Raw genomic sequence first — 6,503 nt, forward strand, 5'->3', positions numbered from 1 at the left:
ACGACAGCCGTTCAGATGCAGCGCGCTGGCAGCGCTCACCTTATAAGGGCAAGCTCGGCGCAGGCAGGGCGGGGCCGGCGCAGGCGGGGCGGGCGTCCTACCCTGAGGCCCCGCCCCTAAGCCACACCGAACGTCTGGGGGCAAATTTTCTGCAAGGGCAGGCAGGCCTCTGCAGTGATGCCCCCCCAGGTGCCTAGAGTCTCTTTGGGGACACCCCCCGCGTCCGTCTCCGGGCTGAGATCCGCTTCGGCCACGTCTTACTCGGGCTAAACTTGACCGACTCCCTTTGTGACTGTGGGCGGGCTTCTTCACGTCACCACGGTCGCAGGCCCTTACTAGGGTACATGGTGGGGGCCACGGGGGTACCTTTAGTGACCGCATCTTGGAGCACTCATTCACCTGGCCTTACAGTCAACGGGTGCACCTTGCTGACCAGGACTGTACCAAGTAGTGCCTTTTCTAACTTAGGAAGTCTGTAACCTCAGCCCAGGGTCTGGCTAAACAGTAGCCATTGATCCGTCAGAAGTGTTTGGTTGACTGAGCACTTCTTGGTGGGAGGAGACTCCAAACCTGGGAGGAAGTGTCCTGCAGGAGTCAGTCCGCTGGTCACCTGGCTTCCTCTTTTCTCCCTCCAGGCTCTCCTCACAGTCCAGATCCTTTTTCTACCCTAATCTGTTGAATTGCGCCTCTGTGACGTCCACTCCTTACTGTCCTTCACAGCCGCCCAGGTGCCCACAGGCTGCCTTGAAGGGCAGCAAAATATACCACCCCAAAATACACCTCTTTGGTCTATTGATTATTTTAAGATGATGATTAAAAAAAAAAAAAAAAGAACAGCAGACATGAGAGAAGCTCTAAAAACTGGGTATAAGTTACCTTTTGGTAAGAAACAGTTACATTTATAAGGGAAATCTTTTTCTGTAAGGGTGTCTCCCTATTCGTACCAGGGACAGCCTGTGCTCAGTCTTTCAACTGTGTCCCACTCTTTGCCACTGCATGTGCTGAAGCCCACCAGGCTCCTCTGACCGTGAAATTTTCTAGGTAAGAATACTGGAGGAGGTTGCCATTTCCTACTCTAGAGGATCTTCCCGACCCAGGGATCAAACTTGCATCTCTTGTATTTCCTGCATTGGCAGGTGGATTCTTTACCACTGCGCAGCCAGGATGGCTGGCTCTAAATTTCTAGAAACACTTATCCAAGGAGAAGGTAAGGACTTAAATATGCATAACAGCCTCACCCACTTTTACTGTGCTTTTCCTGGTAAACTTTCATAAGTGACTCTCCAGTCCCAACATCCTTTTTATTTAATTTAATGAGTTTACACCAAAGAAATAGGTATCTATTTTACATGTAAGGAATAAAAATCTGAAAAAATAAACAGTACAAAGGGTGAGAGCATTTTAACCAAGTTTACATTTCTTTTTGTTATGGTCTGTAACAATTCACCTCATCATATTGCAATATACAATCTCAGTTGCAGCACCCATTACCACCACAGAACTAAATTTAAGGAAGTTGTTGTTCAGTCACTCAGTCATGTCTGACCCTTTGAAATCCCATGAACTGAAGCACACCAGGCTTCCCTGTTCTTCACTATCTACCTGAGTTTGCTCAAGTTCTTGTCCTTTGGGTCAGTGATGCTATCTAATCATCTCACCCTTTGCTGCCCCCTTCTTCTTTTACCTTCAATCTTTGCCGGCATCAGAGTCTTTCGCAATGAATCTGAGCTTCTGTCAGGTGGCCAAAGCACTGGAGCTTCAGCTTAAGCATCAGTCCTTCCAGTGAGTATCCAGGGTTGATTTCCTTTAGGATTGACCGGTTTGATCTCCTTGTAGTCCAAGGAACTCTCGAGAGTCTTCTCTAGCACCACAATTCAAAAGCATCAAGTCTTGGTGCTCAGCTTTCTCTATGATCCAACTCTCACATCCATACATGATTACTGGAAAAACCATAACTTAACAATAGGCACCTTTGTCAGCAAAGTGATATCTCTGTTTTTTTAATATGCTGTCTAGGTCTTTGTCATAGCTTTCCTTCCAAGGAGTAAGGATCCTTTCATTTCATGGTTGCAGTCACTGTCTGCAGTGATTTTGGAGCCCAAGAAAATAAAATCTGTCACTGCTTCCACTTTTTCCTCTTCTATTTGCCATGAAGTGATGGGACCGGATGCCATGATCTTAGGTTTTTGAATGTTGACTTTCAAACCAGCTTTTTAACTCTCCTCTTTCACCCTCATCAAGAAGCTTTTAGTTCCTCTTCACTTACTGCCATTAGAGTGATATCATCTGCATATCTGAGGTTGTTCATATTTCTCCTGGCAATCTTGATTCTAGCTTGTGATTTATCCAGCTTGGCATTTCTCATGATGTACTCTGCATAAAAGTTAAATAAGCAGGGTGACAATATACAGCCTTGAGGTACTCTTTTCCCAATTTTGAACTAGTCCATTGTTCCATGTCCAACTCTAACTGTTGCTTCTTGACCCGTGAACATGTTTCTCAGGAGAAAGATAAGTTGGTTTGGTATTTCCATTTCTTTAAGAATTTTCCACAGTTTGTTGTGATCCACACAGTCAAAAGCTTTAGCATGGTCAATGAAACAAGAATAATTTTTTTTTTCCCCTGGAATTTCCTTGCTTTTGCTATGATCCAAAGAATGTGGGCAATTTGATCTCTGGTTCCTCTGCCTTTTCTAAATCCAGCTTGTACATCTGGAAGTTCTTGGTTCACATACTCCTGAAGCCTAACTTGAAGAATTTTGAGCATAACTTTGCTAACATTCTTTGGCATTGCTTTTCTTTGGGATTGGAATGAAAACAGACCCTTTCCAGTCCCGTGGCCACTGCTGAGTTTTCCAATTTGCTGACATATTGAGTGCAGCACTTTCACAGCATCATATTTTAGGATTTGAAATAGCTCATCTGGAATTCCATCACCTCCACAAGTTTTGTTCATAGTAATGCTTCCTACGGCCCACTTGACTTCGCATTCCAGGATGTCTGGCTCTAGGTAAGTGATCACACCATTGTGATGATCTGTGTCATTAAGACCAGGTCATTTGTAGCACCCATTACAATCATGAATCTAAATTTAAGGAAGTACATTGTTACTAATGGCCCTGAGATGAAACTTATTTACCTTCTATTAAAAACTACAGTATATAAGCACTTTATAATAATGCTTCTTAACCGCCATTTGTTGTAAGAACCATCACCAAAGTTTTTTGGAAGTGAGTCCACACAGAATTAAATATTTAAAAGGTGAAATGTTCCTTATTTTAACTTTAGCAAGATCTTTCTTTTTCCATTGTTAAGAAACACTGTAATAGTTTTAAAGCAAATGGTGATACAAGTAGAGTGCAGATAGCTAAAATGTACTCCTGAGTTCAAACTTACAAAAAAATGTTTTGTAAATAGTTCTCAATTAAATATTCTCCCTCCTCAGCCCCCTACCCAAAATCTTGAATTTTTTCTTACAAAAATTTGGTTAAGAGTAGAAATATCTCCAGGCAGATGTATATGCCACATCATAGCAAGAATGATGAAGCCCAACTAATGACTTCGGTATTAGAAACAGAAGGTAATTAAAATGTAATCAAAGTTACATTAAGAAAAGCTTTCACTGAGTAATACTGAAACAGTCACAAAGGTTAAGAAAATACTGATATCAAAGTACAAATGACTACAATATTAAAATAGACAAAAGCTACAAGAGCTTGCTTTAAAAATAAAAGACACAATGCATAAGTAAGAATTGTTTTCTTGTTCTACTCATGAATTTTGGTCTTTATATTCATAGGATTAGCTACATCTAGTAGAGTTTCTTATGACATCTGATGAAGTCTCATTCCAACTTCAGATGGTGACTCTTCCCTAAGGAACCTTTTGATTTCGGTTACATCCTGGTCACTGAACAGTTTTTAAGCAGTGCAGCATCGCTGTGATTTGCTGAGGCATGACTACATATCCTGTATGCAGTGCCATCCCCACAATGGGAACCAGCATGGAATTGAACACAGTCCGCTCCCAGGGCTCCAGCATGTAGAGAGCTGTGACCAGCAGCTACTGGTAGTAGAACCAGGACATTTGCTTCCAGGCCTGTGCCTCTGGCATTGCAGACAAATGTCAGTCTGTCCGGCCAGCCTCTCCCACAATATCTTCTTTTGCCTGAGCTGAAGATGATATTTAAGGTGATGCTTTTTGGCTATTTCAGGGAGTTAGTTTCGTGGGAATCTCCCATGTACACAGAAGATATATATTACTAAACGTTTGTTTTTCTCCTGTTAAGCTATCTTTTGTCAATATACTAGCCAAACAAACTAGGAAGAAAGAAATGAAAAATATTTCATCCCCACAGTGTCAACTCTCTCAAGCTTAGCACACAGGGCTGTTCCTTAGAAGCATCAACGATGTCCCACGGTTTCTTCCTAGAAAGTCTTTCCCTCGCACACATTCAGACATATGCTCATCCTGAAAAAAGTTACCTCTTAGTGTCCTTCCTGTGACTTCTCTGCTGATTACTTAATCTTTCTGAGCTGCAATTTCTTCATCTGCAAAATGCAGATAAAATAATGCCCACCTCACTATGTTATCATGTGTGAGTTAATGTCCGTACCACACTCAAGGCAGTGTGATGAACCAGGTTCACCTGACTGTGTTCTAAATATCCATACATGCACCCTGAGTTCCCTGAGGGCTGGGCTTTTCCTTCTCTGCCCATGGGTACCCTGTGCCTGGCACAGAGTAGCTGCTGATTTTTTGTACTTGGTGGTGAGTGAGTGAATTTCAGGTAGTGGAGAGAGGGGAGCAGGTGGTCCCTCACCAGAATGGCCACCACTCACAATGAGAAAATAGACTTCACTTATGCTGGGAGAGGGCTTCCCAGGTGGTGCTAGTGGTAAAGCCTGCAATGCGGGAGACATAAGAGATGCAGGTTCAATCCCTGGGTCAGGAAGATCCCCTGGAGGAGGGCATGCAACACACTCCAGTATTCTTGCCTGGAGAATCCCATGAACAGAGGAGCCTGACAGGCCAGAGTCCATAGGGTTGCAAAGAGTCGGACACATCTGAAGTGACTTTGCATGCATGTAGTTGCTGGGAGATAGTATATTCTAACTTTCCCTCCACAACCCGTACCCTAAGATTCAGGGCACCCCAGGAAGGGCATAGGATAGTTATTGATCCCATGGTCCAGGTGAACCTCTGAGGCATGCGGAAGTGAAATGACACAGTGAGTGGCAGAGTTAAGACTGCTCCCCTTTCAGCACTCAAAATCCTGTGTCCCAGGGACACCCTTAAGTCTCAGGCAAACTAGAATGGTTGGTCACCCCAGATCAAGTTCCAAACCCTAGTTTCTGAGGACCCTCACCACTGCCCTCCCCTGGGCCCATGTCATTGTTCCCAAGTTTTTTAGTGAGTTTCCTGAACAGGAGACAATGCCCTCCTGTCCAGAGGGTCTGGGCAGGTTAAAAAAAAAAAAAAAATCATTATCCCTCTTACTCTTCCTTTCTTTTAAATAATTTTATTTATTTTTGGCTGTGCTGGGTCTTCATTCCTGCACGGGCTTTTCTCCAGTTTTGAGAGGGGGCTACTCTCTAGTGTGTGGGCTTCTCATCACAGTGGTTTTTCTCGTTGTGGAGCATGGGCTGTAGGGACCACAGGCTTCAGCAGTTGCCGCTCTCAGGCTCTAAAGTGCAGTATCGATAGTTGTGGCGCACAGGCTTAGTTGCTCTGTGGCATGTGGGATCCATCTGGATCAGGGATCGAATCTGTGTCTCCTGTGTTGGCAGGTGGCATCTTTACCACTGAGCCACCTGGGTAGGCCTCTTACTCTTTCTTACCCCAAAATCAGACTCAGAACACAATGCTGGGGCATGTACAGACTTGTATGTGCCTTCAACTTACTTTGACAGACTCATGGCCCCTCTGGGGACTGGAAAAGGCAGCCAGCCCCGCCCTCTGCGCTCTCAGGCTGCTGGGGGAGATGGACGCATGCACACGTGGCATCGGTCTGGTGGCTGGCCAGCTGGGAAAGGGTTTCTGAAGAGCCACCTCCTGACCTGGCCCATCCCCAGCTGCCCTTCGGCTCCCACCCCGTCTTCCTCCCCTCCCCCTACCCTCCCCCTCACTCGGCCTGGTTTCCTCCATTAACCAGGGAGTGAGAGCTGGTCTCTCTGAGGGCCTTTCTGCCCCAACCAAGGTCAATGACTCAGGGCCAGTGAGGTTCTGGGAAATGCAGCCTCCAGAGAAGAGGCATCAGAGGCCAAGTCCTCCCGAACACAGTGAGGGCATGGCCCCGGCCTCACGTGCAGACAGGCTCATCTTCCCAGGCCGCCCCAGCCCCTGCTGGCCTCATCCTCTGGGGCCACTGTCCTGGAGAGCTGTTCTCTGCTGGTTCCCCAGAGGCTCTGGGGCCAGCGCCAGGACAGGGAGGGCCTGGGCTGGCCCCACACAGCCTGTGTGCCTCCCCCTTGCTGAGGAGACACTCACTCTTGTGGGCCTGAG

Source organism: Bison bison, unplaced genomic scaffold, assembly GCF_000754665.1.
Source record: "Bison bison bison isolate TAMUID 2011002044 unplaced genomic scaffold, Bison_UMD1.0 scf7180017864468, whole genome shotgun sequence".
NCBI lineage: Eukaryota > Metazoa > Chordata > Mammalia > Artiodactyla > Bovidae > Bison > Bison bison.